Source organism: Fundulus heteroclitus, chromosome 5, assembly GCF_011125445.2.
Source record: "Fundulus heteroclitus isolate FHET01 chromosome 5, MU-UCD_Fhet_4.1, whole genome shotgun sequence".
In the NCBI taxonomy this organism is placed as follows: Eukaryota; Metazoa; Chordata; class Actinopteri; order Cyprinodontiformes; family Fundulidae; genus Fundulus; species Fundulus heteroclitus.
Window position 1 is genome coordinate 1,091,836 of NC_046365.1, and position 9,637 is coordinate 1,101,472.

The window sequence follows — 9,637 nt, forward strand, 5'->3', positions numbered from 1 at the left end:
GTTATTTGGGCTTTGAATTAAGTGACGATAAACACAAGTTATTAAGAGACCTGCTTGCATTACAGACACTTCGAGTATAACCAGTTGAAATATCCCTGTGCCTCATCATGTGCTGGAGCGCATCCTCCTCTAGACTGACATAGGAGCAGAGAGAGTAAAGGTAGAGGGAGCAATGTTGCCCGTATTTTCTGCAGTTTATGGTTGCAATAACTGGTGATAACTAAGAAAAGCAGATTACGCTGATTACCATTTTGAGCAGATATTGGTCTTGAAGATGAGTTTTTACACGCTAACATTGCAGAAACCCAGCCCATAAACCGTACTTTGATGCTTATTCATTTGTTGTCTTTGTATTTGACAAACTAAGGGTGAAACACATTGTGAAACGAAGTAGCCTGGAGTTAGAGTGTCAGCACATGAAACTGTGCTAGACAGTTCTCTTTCAAGGGTATTAAGCTCCTGCCCAGTTGCAAGCAAAGTGTAAGACTCTGGAATGACCTGGAAATTTTAAACCTTTTTCCAGGCTTTAAACTGTATGAATGTGGCTATAAACAGCATGCAAAAATATACAAAGAAATTATTGTTGTTGGTGTGAAAGCTCAGAATTAGATGTGTGAGAGAGTGAAAAAATGAACAAAAAACTTGTGCCTTTATTGAAATGTAAAATTTATATTAATTTATACTGTATGCATATGTGTAATACCATGTCTATCTTTGTTTAAGAGAAGAAAAAATATTTCGTCATGAAAACAGGTATTTATTTACACATTTGTTCACACATTGTGTACACATCAGGGTGTTACGATTAGCAATTTATCCATTATAGGCCAGAGTTTTATGGCACCAGGATGTATTCATTCCAATTCTGAGAAGTGCTTGAAAAATAAAAAATCGCATATTAAAATCCCAAAATAGACTTTTTCTGATTTTTAGATAAGAATAGCATTTTGCTTGCAGAAAAAAAGGTTGGGGAATGAGAGAAGAAACCTTACAAGCACTCTTCAAGATCTTCTCAAAGATTATAATAATCAAAATAATGAAATGTACAGAATGCTTTACTGTTTTTACTTTAATTCATCAGATGCAAACCATTTCACATCAGAGAACCGAAACCCTGTGACCACTACACCTGTGCAATTCTTCCCCATAAAAACAACCGGCTCTTTAAGAACAGCCCTAATAACAACAACATGTCTTTCCACACTGTTATAGGTATGCTGCAGCACAGAAAAGAAGTTGTGCATGAGACGACAATGCAAATAATTCTGTTTTGAAAAAGTCAAGAATAGTGCACATGTTCCTGCTGAGAGTGTTGCATGGGATCAGTGGTAGAGGAGGTAATGGTTAAAGAAAGAAAAACAAGAACTGGGTAAAAAAAACTGAACATGAATTAGTGGGAGAACTGTTAGAACTGTTAAAATGTTCATGCGGATTCATGATGTGTTTACATTCTTTTGTTTATCCATTAATGTTGTTGTTATTTATTGGATTTAGTTGAGCATTTGAGATTCACATGTAACCTGTTTGCTAATTTGTTTTAAGTTTTAAAAAAATAAACAGTTCTTGCATTGGTTCATTGTGGTGTGGTACAGTTTACATTCACAATTTTGGCAGATAAACCACTTTGTTAGTGGTAAATCAAGTAAATATCAGTAGAACACCAGGAAATTACTATTAGCAAGAGTCTCAAGGAATTTCTTTTTTAGCTATGTTTAACACAATAAATCTAAAATATCTAAGATTAACGAGTAATGTCGTTTGTATGATGATGCAAGAAAAATTAATTGTACCACATTTTCACAAAGGAATGTTATGCATTTAAAGCAGTCATGATTAAAATATTTGATGGAGATTGAGACAAATGAATACTCCACTTTAATTTTATACAAAATAGCTTTCTTACATTTAAAACAGGAAATAAGCATGGCTTTACATTTATTTACATTTAGTGTACTCTTTATACTGCTTTAACTGTATTTTTTTGTCCTTTTGTCATGATTTGTGTTGGATGAACCCAGAACACAGCACACACACACACACACACACACACACACACACACACACACACACACAAACACACACACACACAGCTGGTTTCCGGAGTTTATTGAAGCAGCAAGAAGTGGATGTTGTGAAAGCCAGAGTCATTTACCAGACGGAGGTTGCAGGGATGCAGCCTCCGTCAGGAACAGACAGGAACAGGACCAGGACACGAGCAGGGACAGGACAGGCATGATGTTCAGAGGACTGGAGACGAACCGGTAACGAAGAACAAACTGAGGTAGGCTTTTATAGCAGGGTGAGCAGGTGGAGCGAGTCCGTGGTTGATTGCAGCCTGTCAGCACTAAGTCTGCTATGTATATAACTTTAATTGCTTATTTTCTTTCTTTACAGTTAAAACATGTAAAGATCAGATGGACTTTTCATGCTCTAGCCTTACCTTATTTTGAAGTTCTTGCAATTGGAAGTCTGTCAGCTCAGATAAAAAAAGGAGAAAATACATCTCTAAAAACAACTTTTGGATCGAAAATCTATCGCTTCTGAAAAATATTGAATTTCAGATTATACCAGAAAAAAAATCTATCTCGTAACTCTATGTATTATCTATCACAAATCATGTCCATCCGTCCTATCTTAGTCCATTGTTGTAGTATGCAAGTACATGACACAGCACCACTTCTGCATGACTTACGTACCACACGAAGCAGGGCTGCTCTGTCCTCCACACTGTAACAAAGGGTTCACAAGCTAAGTCACAATCATTCTCATTGAGAACGAAGCAACTTTGTTCATAGCACGAATGAATGTGAACCAACCTGCTCAGTGTCAGGTTATTTCTGAGGGGCAAGATGGGTGCCTTTGTGCGGCTTGGCTTCTGCTCCATTGCCACAATCTGGCATTTTGTTTAGATTTATTTAGTATTATATTTTGCCTTATCAAGCCTGTCAACCAACTGTGTCTCCGCTGCCAATCAACATCAATATGATTGGCACACTTTATCTCATTTATGGAGGATGTTTGCGTTACCTGGGCAAGGTATGTGGATTTTTTTCTCCAGATTTTGTATGTGGCATCAGTTACTCGCTGAGGTAAGTGCTGAAAAGGAAGCAGGGATCCAGAGTTAGTGTCCAGACCAGGCTGAGGAAACAGCAAGGAAAAATATCGTGGTTGAGAGGGTCCAGATTTGCTGGGGACGAGTGGTGCCTATGGCCGTACCAGTCTGTGCGCTGGGATGGAACCTGGCAAGTGCATCACCACTTGCCCTTTGCTGTGGCACATTAAACCAGCAGATTGGACCGAAACTGGTCCTCTGCTGGCTTAATGGCTTTAACGACCACCCATTACTAAGGGGTGGTCCTGTTTCTGTTGAATTTGCATGTTATCTAAGCCATTACAAGGCCTTTGTTTGCCAATTGTATAAAGCTTGTTACTCCACATTACTCCAGACGTTTTGAATTGAGAAAGCTTCCTGGAGAGGAAGCGAAACGTCGTCAACTACGGAAAACAAGTCCAGTTGCTTTGTTTTTTACCTTTTTTTGGAATGACCATGACCTGGATGACTGAGAATCTTCACCAGCATAGTGAATAAAGCTTTTATATTTGGCGACTTGTTCAAAGAATAACTTTCTGTTCTTTCTTTCTTTGTTTTTATTAAACTTATATTTGGATCTATTTTACTTGCAGTCTGTAAAACACTTTGATTTTTATCTGTAAAGATGCTATATAAATAAAGTGTACTTACTATGTTTGTTTGCGCTGTGAAAAAAATCAGGCCTGCTGCTTCATACGTTCATGCTGCGGCCTGCTTTGCTCCTTCACAGTGCAAACGAACAAAGCAGCGCAGTTGGCGAGTCTCTCCTCAGCGGCCTTCCTCTGTGTGTCTGGTAGGTTTGCAAATCTTGAATCATTGACGGCACAAACGAATCACGTACTGATTCGTGCAGTACAAGAGTGAGTGAATCAGCGCCGTTTCCAGTAAAGTGCTACATTGTGAATCACTTTGCAGCATTTCTCTGTGTAAACTAGGTTGGCGTGGTGAATCTAACAGCTACACTTAGCTTGAAGTTACAGATGCATTGTATGAGTCACAGAGCAGAAGAGAGAAGTTCTACTCCCAACTGGCGTGCGCTGACCTTAACTGAAATGAGAAATAAGCGAATTACTCAACGATGCGATTCAATTCAGTTTGTTCAAACAAACAATTCATTAATTTAAACTAAACACTGATCAGGTCATGTCACTATCTTTTAGAACACTGACAGTTCCCTTACATCTTAAATAAGCTGGGTCAATGTGTGTTTCTGTGCTTTTTTGTCTCTTTTTGTGTGTCTCTGCTCTGTCTTCTCTAACCCCTAGTTGGTGGAGGCAGATGACAGTTCACACTGATCCTGGTTCTGCTGGATGTTTTCCTTCCCGTTAAAGTAGAGTTTTCCTCTCCACCGTCACTTCATGCTTGCTCAGTATAAGAGATTGGTGCAAAGCCATGGACAATGCAGACGACTGTCCCTGTGGCTCTACACTCTTTCATGAGGAGTGCATGGTGCTTGTCAAAACTTGATGCAATCTACTGGATTTCCTTAGATAGGAAACTTTTTGACCAATCTGTATAATTTGATTGCATTTGACTTTGTAAAGTGCCTTGAGATTAAATGTATCATGAATTGGTGCTATATAAATAGAATAGAATTTAATTTAATTTAATTGTAAGTAATGTTCTCTGTTCTTTTCTCATTGTGTAGTTTTTCAATGACTTTCTTTTTAAAGTAATATCTTTACCAAACATGGAATGTGTAACGCTCTGGACGGGCGGACCCAGAAGACAACACGACAGGTCAGTGGCGTTGGAATCAGGTTTATTACTCGTGCAGGAAAAACGGCTCAGGGGTGATAGCAGGCAGCGTCTAGCTGGAAGCTCCTTACAGAATCCGAGTTGGGGAGGGAAGAGTCGACTGAGCCGAGAGGGGAGGATCAGAGCAGACTGACGCCGCACGGGTTTTGCAGAATCCAAATCCAGGAAACGGTCCGAAGGTCAGAGTCCAGTGGGCAGTCCAGTAGGGCAATCCAAGATCAGGGTCCAGTCCGGGTCTGGTAACAGGCAGAGCTCAGAGGTTAGGGGATTGATCAGGCTCGGTACTCACAGGCGGATAAAAGTTCTGGTACATGGGAGTCAGTCCGAAGGTGGGAAGAAGGTAAATCTGGAGACAGGTCGGGTCTTCAGAGGTTCAGGTGGAGGCAGGATGGGGTCAGGCAGGCTCATGAAACAGGAAACAGAAAAAGGTTGTACACAGGCAGGTTAGTCAGAAAATGCTGGAATGCTCTCACCACTATGGCTCAAGATATTCTGGCACTGGCTCTGGGTCTCAGGGCTGCTTAAGTAGAGGCAGAAACAGGAGGGGCAGCTGAGAAGATTAGCAGGAGCAGGTGTGTCAATTAACTGGTCCTCAGGAGTGGTAACATTACAGAATGTTGCTGTTACATTATTGCATTAATAGAAAGCAGTTGTCATGTACTGTATTTTGTTCTTTTGACACAAGGAAAATTAAACAGATTTGTTTTTAGAATACTCTGGAAACAACTGTTGGTGCGATTTCCACATAGCTGTGATTGTACCGTGTCTTCTTCACATCCTTTAGAGAGACAAAATGGTGTGCAATCACTGTGGTTTTAGAAATCCAGCAGATCAAAAATCTTCTGTCAGACTGTTAAGAGGGATAAGTGGAGTACAAAACAATTATCTCTATGTGCATTGTTCATTCTTTTTAACTCACATGATTTATCTTTCAAAAAGTCAATGAAAAATAAAACTAAACAAAGTTCCATTGCTGCAGGTCTTTAGTGTCAACATTTTTGTGCGCATACCTGATGCAAATGGAGTTTTCAAATGAATGAGAGATGGCTCCTGTGATTTGTGAATACTGACAAAGTTATTAATATAAATGCAGCCCCACTATCCTATTAATTTCCTGTTGTTGGAGGGATTCAGGCTATGAGCCCTGGAGTCACAAGGCCTTGACATTGGAGAGGGAGACAGAAAGGCAAATCCAAAGTCTGAGCATATTTCTTTTATCTCCTTAAAGTAAAAATATTAGAACATTTAGTTATTTTTTAAATGATCTATTTTTTTCTCTGCTTAATTTTGGAACTTATAACAGAGTGGTGAAGATGACTAGGTTTTCATTTATCATTACTGGATCATTTTGAATTAAAAAAAAATAAACATAATGTAAACCCTAAACAAATGCCCCTTTGAATTATTGACAGCTTTTAAGTTGATCAATTTCGGGGCTTGTGTAATGGAACGAATGTAAAATAGAACTATGCTGTAAAGGACTGATTTAAAAGCACAAAAGAAGACTTCAGTTACTTTGCATGAATCTGCAACTAGAGATCATGCTTTTACCTTATACAATCAAATGGAGCTGCAGGATGTTAGCATTGGATGCCAGCAGACAACAGCTTTGGAAATTGGCACCAAAGAACAAAGAACTACCAATTACATGGCCTCAGTTAATTGTATACCTTTACCATTATTTTTCTCTACAGATAGTCAAACATATTTTCCCTTGTCTGCTCTTTTCCTGAGCAGTTGTTCTTGGCCTCGTTTCATAAGGTATCAAGGTAAAAGGAAAATAACAAATATTTTTGTAAACCTTCAAAAAGTAAACTGTAGCAACATGAATTCAGCGACACTTATTAAGCTGGGTGTGGGTCTGCAGCAGTGAAACTTGCACAGTACATCTTGACAAAAGATTTTGTAGAGTGATTCCAGTTTAAAGATATTTAAACACATTGGACCACAGTCAGCAGGGTTAATTTGAAAGGAATTGTTTCCATTTTCCAGCACTAATTCACAATCTTCCATTTTCTTTGCAACTCAGAAAACAGATTTTTTTTTTATTTTATTTTTTTTGCTTTTTCCTTTTACACTGAAATTTGTAATTGGCACAGAAAATGTTCTGTTTGATTTGTTGGTTAAGAAATGTATCCCATCTTTTACAAATCCTGAAAATGTTTACTGAACAGAGAACATGGTCATTGTGCAGTCATTTTGAAAAGAAAGAACACCCTGTTTCAATTCTCAGGTTTTCTGTGGTGAAACATGATAAAAACTATTTGATGTAAGATTTTGAACATATTTATTGATCAAAAAGATTTCATACTGTAATTTTGAATACAAAAAAATGAATCTGTTGTGTGTTTTTGCACACCATTCACTGAACTCATGTGACTTGCCCTTGAGCAGAAAGTTATATTCACAGCTTGAAGGGGAGCATGGCTTTCATCTGGCATTTGAAACAAAAATCAGGTTTACTTTTTAACAAGTTGTTTTAATGTTGACAATATATGAGCTAAGTTGCACATTTAATAAACTCTCCTCTGTGCATTTTTTTTTACAGTTTCTGGGCTTTTTCTCTTTGTGTGCCATTTCCTCTTGGAAAAAAAAAGAAATAATCAGCTGACCCATTTTTAATACACATTACCATTCATGAGGTGCTTTTGATGGGGTGCTTTGCATTGACCAATTATGGTTAAATCTGGGTGTGAGGATGGCAGAACATGAGGCGGAACCTGGTACAGATGTTCAGATACATCTGCGATCTATAAAGGAAAATTGTGTGCTCGTGTTACTGCATAGTTTTATAAATCAGAATTTCTTTTGCCGTATGCCATTTATTTTTTTTGGGTGTATATACACTTTTAGTATGGATTCTACACAACGTTTTATAAATGAGACCGGTGAAGATTTTCCACAGCTTAGACAGGGACGAAAATCATCGGATTATGTCAAAAGGATGAAGGAAAAGTAGTGCAGGGCTTTTTACTTTCCTGAAGCCGGATTCCCCACCTCTGTCGGCCTTAGCGTATCTTTGAGTGCTTATGGGAATATGCCTGTGCTCTTTAATCCACTTTGATGTCCAGGATTGGCTTCTCTGACCATTCTGCTGTATACTATTAGCTGGTTAGGTCAATGTGTTTTGTTAGTTTCAACAGGATCAGAGTTTTACTGCGCTTTCATGTATTTCAAACATCATTGTATGCAGTTTAAGGTTTAAGAGGAATGCCTTGATGTTAATCTTATACATTAAAGGTGAACTCTACTGATCAAATTGATGCAGCGTCAGGGCAGGTATTGTAATTTTCAACTTCAATGATGAATGGGAACTGAGACTGGTTCTATATAATTATTTTCATATAAAATTATCTATTTTCTGATGCCATCTTCCTTCAGGGCTTCATTTCGATGGAAGGTTCTTGATAAGTTATTTATCAATTTCTTTTTCATTTGGTCAGCACAAAGGAGTAAACATAAAATCACAATAATTCTTCTTCAAACAGAGCAGCTCGAAGACCATAATGAACCCAACCTCTGATGTGGAGCCATTCCTTTTTAGTTTTGCAGAAAAAGTATTTGAGTTGAAAAAGTGGTTTTGGCTTTCTGAGCACATTTGGTTAGGTATATAACAGTTACATTTTGAGTTGTGGTCCAACTTAGAGTGTAGTCATTCTGGAGGGAGGCTGCATTCATCTCTCAGTCTGTATGAAAAGTCACACCTGCATCTCTATGTCCAACTTCATGACCAGGCTCATAGTACAACATTAACAGCTCCTGTAGGCAAGTTATTGATTTTTATCCATGGCATAATATTTATCTGTTACACAAACATACTCTCTATCATCCCCCCCCCCCCCCCCCACACACACACACACACACACCTACAGGCAATTTAGAGAGACCATTTAACTTAAGAGTCATGTTTTTGCACTGTGGGTGGAAGCTGGAGAGAACCCTAACCCAATGCACACCTCTTCCACTTATTCGGGCGGGGCTCGCTGCCTAAGTAGGGAGGCCCAGCCCTTCCTTTCCCCAGCTACTTGGGCCAGCTCCTCTAGGCCTGCTGAGAAATATAGTCTCTCCAGTGTGTCCTGAGTCTTCCTCTGGCTCTACTCCCAGTGGGACGTGCCCGGAACACCTCACCAGGGAGACATCCAGGAAGCATTCTAACCCGATGCCTGAGCCACCTCAACTGGGTCCTCTCAATGTGGAGAAGTAGAGGCTCTTCTCTGAGTCCCTCCCAGTTGACCAAACGTCTCCCCCTATCTCTAAGGGAGAGCCCAGACATCCTGCGGAGAAAACTCATTTCGACTGCCCATATCCACAACCTTGTTCTTTCGATCACGACCCAAAGCTCATGACCATAGACAAGGGTAGGAACGTAGATCAACCGGTAAATCAATAGCTTGCCTTTTGACTCAATTCTCTCTTCACAATGAGTGACTGGTAAGGTGCCTGCTTCACGGCAGAGACAGTACCAATCACCTATCAATCTCTATCTCTGTTTTTGCTCATTTGTGAACAAGACCCCAGGATACTTAAACTATTAGATAACTTTTTAATATGTGGTTAATTTTGAGTCCATGCAAAATCTGACAGGTGGACAAGGGAGACATGAAAATGAAAGCAACCATACCCTCTATCAATTTTTACGTCACAACACTAAAACTACTCTGTTTTAACCAGATATTTAAGAACCAAAAAAAAAAAGAAAAACTCAGTAGTAAAAAACATTTAGTTTAAAAAAAAAAATCATAGAAAACTCTTTTATAATGAATGTAGACAAATTAGATGAGCAGCAAA

General features: G+C 39.0%; 1 long non-coding RNA gene across 1 annotated transcript; it reads right to left on the bottom strand.

Annotated features, from left to right (window-relative positions):
* Positions 1-2,696: 2,696 nt before the first annotated feature.
* Positions 2,697-3,090, bottom strand: LOC110367023. Its single transcript, XR_002427164.1, has 3 exons — positions 3,028-3,090; positions 2,817-2,893; positions 2,697-2,727 (listed from the first exon to the last, which is right to left on the bottom strand). It is a non-coding gene; the product is annotated as an uncharacterized LOC110367023 (long non-coding RNA).
* Between the last annotated feature and the right edge of the window lie 6,547 nt (positions 3,091-9,637).